This window comes from Lemur catta, chromosome 2 (genome assembly GCF_020740605.2).
Source record: "Lemur catta isolate mLemCat1 chromosome 2, mLemCat1.pri, whole genome shotgun sequence".
In the NCBI taxonomy this organism is placed as follows: Eukaryota; Metazoa; Chordata; class Mammalia; order Primates; family Lemuridae; genus Lemur; species Lemur catta.
In genome coordinates this window covers 5,699,084-5,712,368 of record NC_059129.1, presented here as the reverse complement: position 1 = coordinate 5,712,368, position 13,285 = coordinate 5,699,084, and the positions used below count along the sequence as shown (strand labels likewise).

Sequence of the window (13,285 nt, the reverse complement as noted above, 5' to 3'; positions counted from 1 at the left end):
AGTGATTGAGCATTTCTTAAAACATCTTAAGAAAGTTTCACTGTTGCAAGAGATACACCCTGGCCATTTGAATATTCCCCTAGAATCTAACATCCACTTGAAAATTCTTGTCATTTCTACATCAATAGAATCTACACAAGGTTATACATGCTGTGAGAACAGTATTTTTTAAAAATGTTTTTCTTCCACATAACCAAAGTCACAATTAAGCTCATGTATCACCTTCCTTAAAACAATGTGTTCCTGTCATTGGAGTGTTGCCCTCTTTTTGTTCTGAGACAGACCTTTTGAACCCCATTGATATCTGGCTTCAGATTCCCTAGGTTTGAAGAGCAATAACATTAACATCCCTGGAACCAAAGGAGATATTTTGGTTGGGTAGTTGTTTTACCTTACTCACCTTTGCGGTACAAAAGGGGCAGTAAGACACGGGCACTCCTAATTACAGGTGTGGTCTTCTCAGGTACACCAGATAAGTACCTGGAAGGACTTCTATTTACATGGCGCCCACAAGAAGAACACTACCATGGCCAAGAATGGTGAGCTGGTTTACCCAGAGGGGCAAGCTCTTTGGAATAGGCATTCACGTACCTATGAGGCAGAGCTTAACTAGTTAGGCTGCTCCATCCAATTCATACCCCCTAACCCTAGAAGATATCACTAAGCTTGGGTTCCATTTGTCTTTTCCCTAAGGAACTGTCCAGTGTGCTCAGCATGAGGAAAGCCATTTGTAAGTAACCAACACAGACATAAGATGGTGATTGAATGAATAGGAAAACATTTTAAAATGCAACCTACAAGTATGATTATAAAGATATTAGTCCTGTTTTTTAAATTATTCCAGAATTTTATAATATAGGATGATTCCCCTGAAAATATGCTTTTTGAGACTGTGCACTTCACTCTTAAGAAAGAAAAGCTACCATTTCTTTGTTTCCTTCCTTTTCTCTCTTTTTAGTAACCTATATCTAATCTGTCTATCTATCTATATTTTTTTACCCAGTGTCTTTACAATTCCTGAGCAAGTTTCTGAACAAAAGGGACTACTCCCTTTCACCCTCTTCAAAGCAGTTGGCTTCGATGACTTCTGACTATCAAATCAAATCTACCTCAAAGCCCAAAGGGTTATCAACAGTGATATGTAAAAGCTTATGCCATGGACTCTACAGTAATGCCAAAGGAGTTACAAAAATGTTTTTGGTTTTATTTTTTAACTCACATAAACCACCCCATCATATCCCAGAAAGGTCACCATAAACAGCCAGAAAAATGCTTTTCTATAGAGTTCCTTAACTGCATGAATTCAACCTGTGTGGTCACCCCTCCCTCTGACCTGTGCTTTTATCAGCCGACTACAAGTGCAATTAATAGGAAATATCTGCCAAGTCAGAGACCGGTTGGGGTGGCCCACATGTCAGGCATTCTGGTAGACTTCTAAGGCACAGATTTCATATTGGTGTCTATATCAACTATGTCATGCCAATTTTATTCACAGTTGTTTCTCCTACCTTGAACTTTAAGACAAATTACTCAGAAGGCCCATAAATGGATTATCTGTGACCCTCTCTGTGAAGCCATTTACCCCAAATGACGAGAGGGAGAGATGATCAAGGAGATTAATGATGTAGCTGAGAAGTCTGCTATTCCCAAACAAATTTAGGAAAAATGAAACCATCAGAGCAATGCAGGTGTGCTCAGCACCGTGGGGCCACCTCGCAGGAGGAGAAAGAAGGCTGTACCAGGGTCTGTGTCTTTATGCAAATCCCAGTGTGGTTCTGGGTTAACTGATCAGGGTAGGATCTGAAAAGCAGCAGTTTAGAAAATGCTCTTCAGGCGATTCCAACATGTGGCCACAGCTGAGAAGCAGTGGTGTGGTGCAAATGCAGAGTGGCAAGGGAGTGGAATCACTGAATTTCTTGCACCTCTTGCTTCCGTTTGTAACTTCTATTTGGCCTCCAGAGCAACCTCGCTACTTAGGCTTCTGAGGATGCAACCACAGAAACTTGATACTATGTCCAGGAAAGGTTACTTTCTAGATGCCTGCTAGGAGAACTGACTTTAAACCTCGCTCTGAAAGAGGAACTGGCCCACGGTGGCTACCATGTCACACTCTCTGTATTTGATTCCCCACCTCTTCCTCTTATTTTACCATTGCCTATGGATTCACGCAAGATGATCTTTGCGCCCGTCTTTCCATTTTTCCTTTGGAGTCTGCATCTAATTCTATCTTTACCAATTCTTCCACCATTAATTCCTATTTTCAACCTCTCCTTTTACTCTAACATTTCTAAAACTTCCCTGAAGAATCACTTCGAATACTTTTTTTCAAATTTTTTGCTCAGACTTTAGTTAGCATCAGATCACCTAGAATGCTTGTTAAAAGCAGGTTCCTGGGTTTCGACCCGGATCACCTCAATCAGAATTTCTAGAAGAGAGATACGGTAATTTACACATTTAACAAGAACCCAGACCTGGCTACTGACCAGCTCAAGGGGACACGACTGACTCTCACTGTGCTCTAGACAGCAGGGGCCCCTAATGAGGGAATCATGACTCCAGCTACTTCTTACCACGAAGAAGTCTGGGAAATCTTGCTGAGAAATCTGCAAGTTCATTCTCATTTTCTTTGCAAAGCTCACCTTTCCCAGGAAGATTGTTTGACTTGGGAAGGCTTTGTGGGAGAAGAGAGGATTACTAATTTACGAAACATAAAGAAATAGTCAATGATTGAGGACAACGGAAAGGCTACATTTGTCTTGGTTCTTGGGAATGTTGACTGCAAAGGCTACTACCTGACATTGATCAAGCTCTTATCTATGTTGGGAAGTTGCCGAGTGTCATACCTATGTATTAATTTTTTTTTTTTTTACAATCCCTCTTTCCATCTCCATCTTTATAGATGAGGAAACTGAGGCATAGAAAGGTTGTATAATGTGAGCAAGCCACTAAGTGGTGGAGGTGAAATTTGAACACAGTTGGCTTGGCTCAAGACCCTGGCTCTTATTCTCTAAGGTTCTGCGTAGGGGCATTAGGGGCATTCACATGCAGGGTATTCAATCAGCAGTGGGTGTGATGTCTCCATGGAGGAATTTCTTAATATTGCTCTGTATCTTCCATTCCTCTGAGACAAAATAATACAGTGTTTAGATTCCTCTTTGAATATGATATGACTGAGGTTTGAGAGAGACAAGTATAGTCTGTTTTAACCACAACTGGACATGATGGAGTAGCATATGCCATGGTCTTTTTATTCTTGTATCTCCAGACTTCCTTATCTTTAAAGATGGTTTTCATAGGTCAACCATCTAGACTCTATAGCTGCCTCAGCTGGTGGTGCATTTAAATTAGTCCTATAGACTGCCATAGAACACTCTCATATTCGACTTTTTCCCTCAGGCTAAATCTCGTCTCTTTGCAATCTTATTTCTTCTAAAAATTACCCATGGCTGAATCCTAAGAGTCAATTAAAAATAGTAGCCAGCCAAGATTGCTAGAGGGGATGTGTGAAACTAGCTCTCAAGTCATGGACTGAAATTCTGGTATAGGCAAGTGGAAGGCCAGACAGTTAGTGTTTCCTGCATTCAAAATAAAACTGGTTTTAAGTTTCATTGTTAAAGATTCTGGTCCATTCTCATTCTTTGGCCTCTTATTTCTGTTATATCACTACTGTTAAATAAAATATCATTCATAGCAAGATTCTTCTTGTATCCAATGCTCTGCATATTGAACCTAACACACACACACACACACACACACACATATATGTGTATTTAAACCCCTCCAAGGACATCCACTAGAAAATCCCTACAGCCCAAGAAGCTGGCCTTCTGGCCTGGGAGAGTAGCCAACATATCCCAAGATAGTAGTGAGACAAAGTCAAACTCATTCTACCTGTAGATTCTGGGGTATCCATATTGGTTCTAAGGCAGAGGTTCTCAACCCTGACTGCCCAGCTAGGATTTTGGTTTTTTTTTTAAAAAAAAAAATTGCAGCTAGGATTTTTAAAAAATAACATAACAACGACCAGACCCATTCGCCAATCATTTAAGTCAGAATCTTTGAGAGTGGTCCCCACGTACAGGTAGTGCCTGAAAAGGCCCTCAGGTGATGCTAATCTGTCAGGCAGCATGGAGAACTCATCTCTCAGTGTATGAACACTTCTCTGAACATGGGTGTCCTGCTTTTGCAGGAAACAGAGACTTGTGTCTCCTGGGTTTACAGTAGATGACCCTGGTTTGATTTTAACATTGTATAATTATTGATTATTGGCAATTATAATATATCCTACTCATTACATAATTTATAATTAGTAATCATTTTATAACTATGCTTACCAGGAATCTTCCTTTTGTACATGTAAAATTAAGGCGGAAATTCAGAATAATCAGGTTATTCTTATTACTCATCTTAAAAACTTGCTGGAAGGGCCATATGGAATTCAGCCATGAGTGTTTTCTGAATATTGAACATACCATGCAGAAATAAGATGCTCCTATTAAAATCCTCATTGCTGACTTCACTGAAGACTTGCTCATGCCATTCATTCAACCCTCAGACAGTAAATGAGGAGTTTGCTTCATAGCAGGAACTGAGCTAAGCATGGGGGGTCTGACACTGTACTCACGGCCTTGAAGTCGCTGTGGAGTATCTGTACTGGGCTTGCCTGTCCAGAAGCTCATAATCTAATTTATATGTCAATTTTATCACCTAGAAAGGGGGACTTGCTTGTAATCAGTATTTTACCTCCCTTCCCACATGCAGTACTAATACTCTTCCAGAATGGGACAAACTCCATTCAGATTCATATATTTTTTCCTGCCCTGTTATTTTTATTCATATTTTAGCCCTGTGTCATAAGTAGTTCAATAGGCTGTGGAAAACTATAGAATGAGGAAGCGGATAAACAAACAAGCAAGCAAATAACCAAATAGATTGACTACAGAATGCTCTAAACAGATCTATACTGATCCCTTTCTGAAAAAGGGAAAATATATTAAAATACATATAAACACATTTAGACACAGTTCCTATTGCTAACATTGCATACATTAAAAAAAAAAAAAACCTTAAATGGCAAAGGAGATAAGGGCTGTGACTCTGTCCCCAATTTGAAAATTCTACCAAAAAAGCTCTGAGTTTTGGAAATTCAAATCCAAGTACATCTCCACTACCTGGAGACCTTGAGAACAGTTTACTTTTGTCATTTCAGTTCTCTCCATATTTAACATTCTCCCTGGTTCCCTCTCTACTTCTTTCCTAGGCTCAGGCGAAAGAGAACTAACTAATCGTGACTCTGGAAGCCATGCCCTGTCACGTACCAGCCACATTCCACTCAAAAAATCATTTCACCTTTCTGGGCCTCAGTTTCCTCATTTGGAAAATGGGGATAAAAGAGTATACGACCATTTATGCAGACTGAATGAGACAAGGAACGTAAAGTCACTTTATTGGGACAAATAATGGGCTTTGTTTTGCTTTTGGCTGTGTAGACTCAGCATACAAAGGATACAAATTCTATTTCTCTCCTTATCCAGAGAAATAGGCAGGCAACTGGTTTTACAAAAATCTAAAGCAGTGGTAATTTGGGGGCTGGGTTTACACTGGGAGACAGGCCATTTCTCCTACAAAGCTAATGCATCCGGGTAGCCTGAGTTGCTCCAGCAGAAAAGAGAATTAACGTCCAAGGAAAAGGATGGACAGGAAGGACAGGCTATTTGATCCCATGGTTCCCAATGTCTTTTGCCCAACCTATTTTTTTATATTCCTAGGGTGGAAGTCAAGATTTAAAAACAAAATCAACATTACTTAGTTAAAACCTGTTTCCACAGGAAAATCCTTTTTTAAAAAAAAAAAAAATCAAGAAAGAGCCAAAAAAAAAAAAAAAAAAAAAAAGAAAGAAAAAAAAAACCATCATTTAGTGATGCTGATACTACTATTACTACTACTATTATTTTGATTAATTTGTACTACTATTAATATCCTGATTGCTACTAAGTGTCAGGTTCTATTTGAGGGGCTTTCTGTTCACGACCACAATTAATTCTCACAACCCAATGAGGCCATGACCACCCATCATTCCCACTTTATAGATGAGGCAGTTGAAGATAAAATAGTTCAATGAGCCTTCCCAAATTATCTCATGTAGTAAGTAACTCTACAGAAATTCAGACCCTGAATATATTCTATATTATATATATCAATAGCAATGATTTTCTACTGCATATATAAATCAAAGAGTATATACAGTAAGTATAAAAGATCCTGTTTCAAATCCTGACACAGCCCAGCCACCTATAAGTCCTGAGCTGTTGAGCAAGGCACAGATTCCCACAATGTTAGTGTTACAATGGGTCTTAGAAACTGCCTACTCTAAAAATGACCTTGCACTTTTAAATGCATTTAATTTACTTGCAACTGCCTCTACATATTTAATGCTTACAAATACTAGCATACACTCTAAAACATCTGTCAATCAGCAACATTTGTACTATCTCTTTCAGTTAAAAATGTTTACTTTCTTCATCTCTTTCTGGCTCTAATTGGGATTATGCTCTCATTTAGCATGAAAACACTGAGGATCAATAAAGTTAAGATAGATCAGATGGGCCCAGGATCCATTTTATACTGGTGTGAATCTATTATGTAATCAACAATATTATTAGCACAAAATCACTTTCTCTACCCGTGGATCTTTGGGGGGGATAAAGAAAGAATTGTGGCCCTAGGCCAGTTGAGGGAAGAAGTCAAAACAGAATTGATTTTGAGGGATGCCTAACCACGGACATCTGTTATTTTCTCATTGAGGAAAGGGGAGTAGATAGGTGATGGCAACAACCTAATAATTTACAAAGACAAATCCTCTCAGATCCTGCGAGGTTTGTGGAGGTAGAACCCTGTGTCAACATCATTTACTGTACAGTGGGGTAGAACTGGAGCTTGTCCTCTAAAGCAGCACTTCTCAAACTTCATCCAAATCACTCTGAAATTTTGAAAGTGCAGGTTCTGAGTTAGCAGGGCTGGAGTGAGGCTTGAGATTCTACATTCTCACAAGTGCCTGGTGAGGCAGATATTGTTGATCTGGAAACTACACTTTGCATAGCAAGGCTCTTAAGACTTTGAAAATGACCCAGGCACAACTTGAAGTTTCAGAAGAGAATAAGGTAATCACTCCCCTCCCTTTTGTTTATGCATTTTAAGTTTGGGGGTGAGAAATTGAAGAAAATAAAAAAGAATAGTATGGAAACTATCATTCTGGGGAAGCAATGGAGCTGGTATTTCCTGGATGAATTTTTCACATACCACCCCCCCATCCCTACGACCTGGGCTCATAATCTAGTTCTCTAACAATGTAGAAAGGGTGAAGAAAACAAGTTCGTCATCTTTAAATGCATTCTAAAATTTTACATCACAAAATTAGAACAGTGAAAGGAGTCAAGAATGGAGAGGCTGCTAGAAGCATCGAACAATCTTAGTTTTCCATCTAAAAGAATTCCAGGCCTGCAAAAGTAGTGGGAACCACTGATTAAGGTTCTCAGATGTGTGGTGTTATTTTTATAATTTTAGGCCAAAGCTTTTCCATCTAAATAGTTAATTAAGAGAAAAGGCTTTTTGGCTTTATGTTTCACCTCCCTGAAATTTATTAATCTATTTGAACAGTCACACATCATAACGTATCAACAATTAGCCTGGAAACAATGACAAAATCAACCAGTTATCCCTGATAGAGGTTCTCTCTTGCTCTCACCCTACAAATTCCCAGCTCCCCAAACCCTGATGGGAGTCCCTCCTTTAAATGTTTTGTGTGTTAATTAAACACAAAATGTACTACAGTTGTGAGAAGATTCTAATTCTAGAGGAGTCAATCATTGTGCTTCACACCAAGGAGAAAAATCCTAAGAAGCCATTTATTTCTGCCTCATGACTGTTCCCATGCATTCGAGATCATCTTGAAATAGAAATCAGTTCTTCCGGAAGAGAATTCAACTCGTTTCCATAGGTATAGTGTCAGAGCTTGCTCTGATAACTTTTAAGGACATACTAGACCTTTCTAGCAAAAAGCTCCACCGTATCCCCAAAGACAGCATCTATAGTGTACCCCCTAAGGACTAAATAAACGTATAATTAAAACCCAATCAACCAAACAAGAAAAACCAAGGCCAAGAAGTGGTGGGGTTTCACTTTTATTTGTGCTACATGCACAAATGCTTCCTGAGCTATGATTCCATGTTGTGAGTGTTCTCTTCTATGTTCCTAGAATCCTGTCTTCCAGGAGGAGGGTTCTCTATCTGCAATGGCAATGGCTCATCACGGGCCTTGGCAAGCATGTTCTCAACAGACCTACCTCTGCAAAGCCGCTTCCTCACACCTGCCTCTAAACTCTTCACAGCTGACGGGCTCCGATGGTGCTACTTAAAAGATAGGCTTTATTTGCTTTTTTGCGGCCTATCAAGTCAATGATCTGCAACCTGAAAAGTGTGCAATTAGGCCATGACATGACCAAAGGAGTTGTTACATCTTGTCTTGTCACTGGCAAAAGTGTCTACCCACATGGCTGTGACAGCCATGGTTTGTTGGGTTTGGAAATTCCTTTAATATCTCCCCAACTCCTTGTTGGTCCAGTCTGTTGACTATTATAGGATTGGTTCTTTTTTTTTTTTTAAACTGCTTCAATTACATATTCATCCAATAGTGCATAACGGTTGTTAAGAAGCCATTATAGACTAGGGACCAAAGGCAATTAGTTCTTGAAACAAAAACTTGAGCACTATTTCTCTTAACATGTATATGTATGTACATGATGTCTACAAATTAAAAATAAAAGCAGCTCAGGAAATATATCTATTGGTAACAGCCACAGTGCTTCTTAGCACTGAGAGTTTGGCATCGTAATCCCAAGTTTCAAAAATTACAGGGAGGCTAACTTACTGCCAAGAGCTATACATTCCCTTCTTCACTATTTCAGAGCCATCTCAATTGCCATCAAATGAAATCACTGACAATCTACAGAGCAGGTGAGGAGAAAATATAATTATCATAGTTTTTTTTTCTTGGAGAATACCCAGTCGGAACAATTTTAAAGGGAGCACTACCATATATACTGAAAGTTGTATTAAAAAAATTTATTTTTGGCCGGCATGTGTGCCTTGTAATGGGAATCTCACAGGCATACGTATTTCTTTCTTAGCTACCCTAAAGCTGTCTGGAACAATTAGTTTTACTTTCTCTCCCTGAGGGGGCCCTGAATCACTGAAAAAAGCAAATGAATCTGTTAAGAAATTGAACTTTAAATAAGAAAGAAAAATAAGGATAAATAAAAATAAGAGTCTATATACATACACACACACACACACACACACACACACACACACATATTTTTGACCTGGAGTTCTAATAAAAATGTGGACAGCCTTTTCTAGACACTGTGGCACAGAAGGATATGAATAAAGACATTAGGGACTCATTTCTGCTACATCTTGTTACAACTTGACAGATCGTCTTTTTTTAAAATTGCAGAAGCCAGGAGAGCTCATGAAGATGAGTGAAAATAACAGAAGAGATTTAAAAAAAAGAAAAAAAAAAACCGGAGAGGAAGACCAACGTCAACAAAGCACCATCAGAAAAGGTCTAGAGAAATGATTGCAGCTCATTGCCATGTTTTGACTCAACAGTCTAGAATCTAACTCCAGAATGGCTCCTTCCTGCTCCCAGGTCCTGATCTCAACTGGGGAGATGGCATGGGCTACTCCTCTGTCTCCTGGAACCTCCATGAACTATACCCTCAGCTCTTTGTCGATTTGAAAATACCACCCTTGGCATCATGAAGTTTTACAATGCTCTCACTACACTTTTCCAACAGCAGAGTTCTCCAAAAGGACTGAAAATGTAAATAAAATACATACGGAGTCTAGCGTAAGGTTGCCAGTGTTTCCTTTGCCGAGTAAGAACATTAAAAACAACATTGATTATTAAATAAAGCTACCATTTGCTATTGTTGTGATTTTATGAACTAAATCTAGTTTTAACAGCATGTGAGAAGGAAGAATGGTTAAAGCCTGACTGTTTCCTAGAGAAGAGAGCTGACAACCATATTCCATCGTCCATGGGCTTTTCCTGTCTTAATAAACCAGTAAATATGTCATCAAAGGTGGTTGCCAGGTCTTCAACTGGCCTTGGGAGACACTGCTCTAAACCAAGCACTAGCATTAGATCTTGGCATCTCTCCTTGCACACATCACAACGAACAGGTGCAAGGGCTTGCTGCTGCTTTTTAGGCAAAAATAGTTTCAACCCCGTCAGACTCGGTTCAGATAAGAGGAACGGAGAAAGCAAGGTGGGCTTCCTCCTTTGTCTTCCCTGCACTGTCTACCCTCGTTAGGGGTTCCACGTTATCCACATATTAAACTTTCTGTATTCTACCACATGGCCAAAAAAGGAAAACCATCAAGTCTATAAAGTACAATGTCTTTAAAAAAAAAATTAACCTTTCTATAAAAATAAAAGACCCTTAACTGGTAAAAACATTTTTCCATTCCGGATGCTCATAGGCTTTATATAGTGACAGCCTCATAATTTTTTGTATAGATCATTGGATAAGGACTCTAAATAAAATGGAATATCATCTTAAATGCAATTTTTTGCCTGTCTGTTTTAACGACAGCATTTTTCCATTATTTCATCTGTGTCCAGGAAATAAAAAAATCCTAAAATAGATAGGGAGTAACCCACACTAATGGAAATCAGCTCAGAATCCTTTGCTTTTTCAGTTCAGGTTCAGCTAAGGGTGTACAAAAGGATTTGGTTAGTTCTATTTCCTATAGTTTAGCCTATGATGAAATATTATAAGAGAGCATGGAGATCCTTCCTTCCCTCCCTTCATCCATCCTTCCTTTTCTCCCTTTCCTTCCTTCCTCCCTCTCTTTTCTTTCCACAAATCCACCCACCTATATATCTCTCTTTCTATCCATCCATCCACTCCTCTATGTATGTACATGTATTTACCTCTATCACCTACATAATTTTAAATAACAGTAGACCATATCCTCCATGAACCCCCAAATATGCCTAATCATCCCTATTAAGTTTTATCAAATATGAATCTATTTATCTCTGAAATAGAATCTTTTATTCAAAGGTTATAAGTATTAGATTTCAGTGATGTTCTAGCATGTGGCTTGTGACTGCTTTAAATTAATAAACTCTGGCCTCTTTGTATGAAGATGTCCCTAGATACCCTTATGAATCCTTTGTGAGACTGTAAGGCACAGGTGACAGGTGTGCCCACTCACATGTACAGAGAGCAAGACAATTAATATTACGGCATTTTATTTGGGTTTCTATTAAGTTGAGCTGTATGGAATTGCCAAGATTCCACCATTTTTGTTGCACAAAAATAGCAATTTAATACAGTCAATACTGTACAATTTAGTATAGTCTAATATGATGTTGGCAATGAAACTTTAAGGTCTCAAAAAACAAACAAAAAAGGTATAAATTAAAACCAAATTCTATTGCTTGTGGTCCCTTTTGCTCAGTCTAGAGACACTTGTGTGGCCTGGTACTACAATTACATGTCAAAAGCTTCTTGGCATTTGGGGATCTTGAAAAGAAATGCATATTTTATATGAAAGGAGAAACGACCCCTGGTAACTATCAGTGCAATCAGATTGTGATGACATTTCAGAGTGAAATACTCTGTATTGCTTCCTTCTCTAGCTGGTCTATACCTAGCTACTTTCTGTTCTAATGTGGAGGGACGTTTTCATGCACCGATCATTAGGAAATGTTAGAGTGTTAGCAAGCAGGACAAGCATGACAAATGTCTGTCTTTTTGGTGAGATAACATTTTCATCAAAGCTATGTACACATCATACATATTTTCCCAAATATTTGTGGCACAATTCATTGCACAGGGAATCGTCCCCCTCCCCTACCTCCCAGTTTCGCTGCTGAAAGATGCAACACCGACCACGTCATAATACACAAAGAAAACAAGAGCCAGTCCATAGAGAGAAGCCTGCCCCCAGGCTTAATTCAAGCAAGCCATTCATCAAGCTGATGTGATGGACCGGTCCCATCCAGAACGTACCGCAGACACATCAGCAACACCAAGTGGCATGCAATGACCAGATGACCGAAGGCCCCACCGCCATGCTTTGATTGGTTCAAGCTCAGAAAACAATCTCCTTTGAGAGTTCAGACAGTTGGCTTTCCATCAATCAATGTGAGATTAAACATAAAGATCTGGTGAGGTCAAGTGCTTACCAAATGTTTCCTAAATGCCAGAAAAAGTTGCTCACCTATCCCCAATTAAATTTGTCAACGAGACTATAAAATTACCCAGTCCAGTCAGGTCTTTTTCTTATGGGGAAATCTCTGCCCACACCAGATGGTCTTCATTCGGGAGGTCAACATTCAGAGATTCTCAGGTTGCTCCGACATAATCAGCGTGTGATCATTGAACCAAGAAGATGATGGGCAGGATGTTGCAAGGTGCCCATTAAGGACCTTCTGGACGGTTGTGAGGTTACTGGAGTTCAATATTTTGCAAAAGTCCCTGAATCTTTAATCTTATGAGGGCTTAATTTGTGCTGATAAAAGATAAAATTCTACCAACTGGGGACATCAAACTTCCTTTGCTTTCAAGACGTCTGAAGAGTGAATCTCATGATTACAGGGAAAGTTTGTTGCAGTTTCTCTTTTGATCAAATTGACAGCCAGTGAGCATTACCCAAAACATTCTCAGTTCCTGCTGATTTTACTTCCTATTCCAAAGAAGTTTCTTTTTGTGAAGAAGTTTCTCTCTTTGTCATCCTGCCTGTCTTCGAGACAAGAGGAACTAAGAGTCTATCACTACTGATATTATGCTGTGATGGTATAAAAATAATTGCTTATACGATTGCCATTGCCGAGATAAATTCTGGGTACTTAGCATCTTTCTTCTAAATTCAAAAGCTGTTCTGATCATTTCACATTTTCCCCAAAATATGTGTCTTCTACAAAATGTTCTTCCTTCTCTATATCTGCTTATTAAGAGTAAAAGGAAGAACCACCATTTAATAGAGACACTTTAAAAATCAAACCAAAAATATCATTTTAAAGACTGTTTTCTGGGAATGTACCTATTACTGGATTTACCTTCAATGAATAATCGCATATGTGGCAAGTGTCTTGCTTATAATAAAGTTAAATAGGAATGCTAATCAATTTCCACAGCAACGAAGAAGACCTAATGTGCAAATTCCTCTAATGAACAACAAGAGGCCAATTACATGGACAAGAGTATAGT

General features: G+C 38.9%; 1 protein-coding gene across 12 annotated transcripts in view; it reads right to left on the bottom strand.

Moving 5' to 3' along the window:
• The window catches only part of RBFOX1 (RNA binding fox-1 homolog 1), a 165,325-nt gene that overhangs the window by 17,401 nt on the left and 134,639 nt on the right, over positions 1-13,285 (bottom strand). The window lies entirely within an intron of this gene.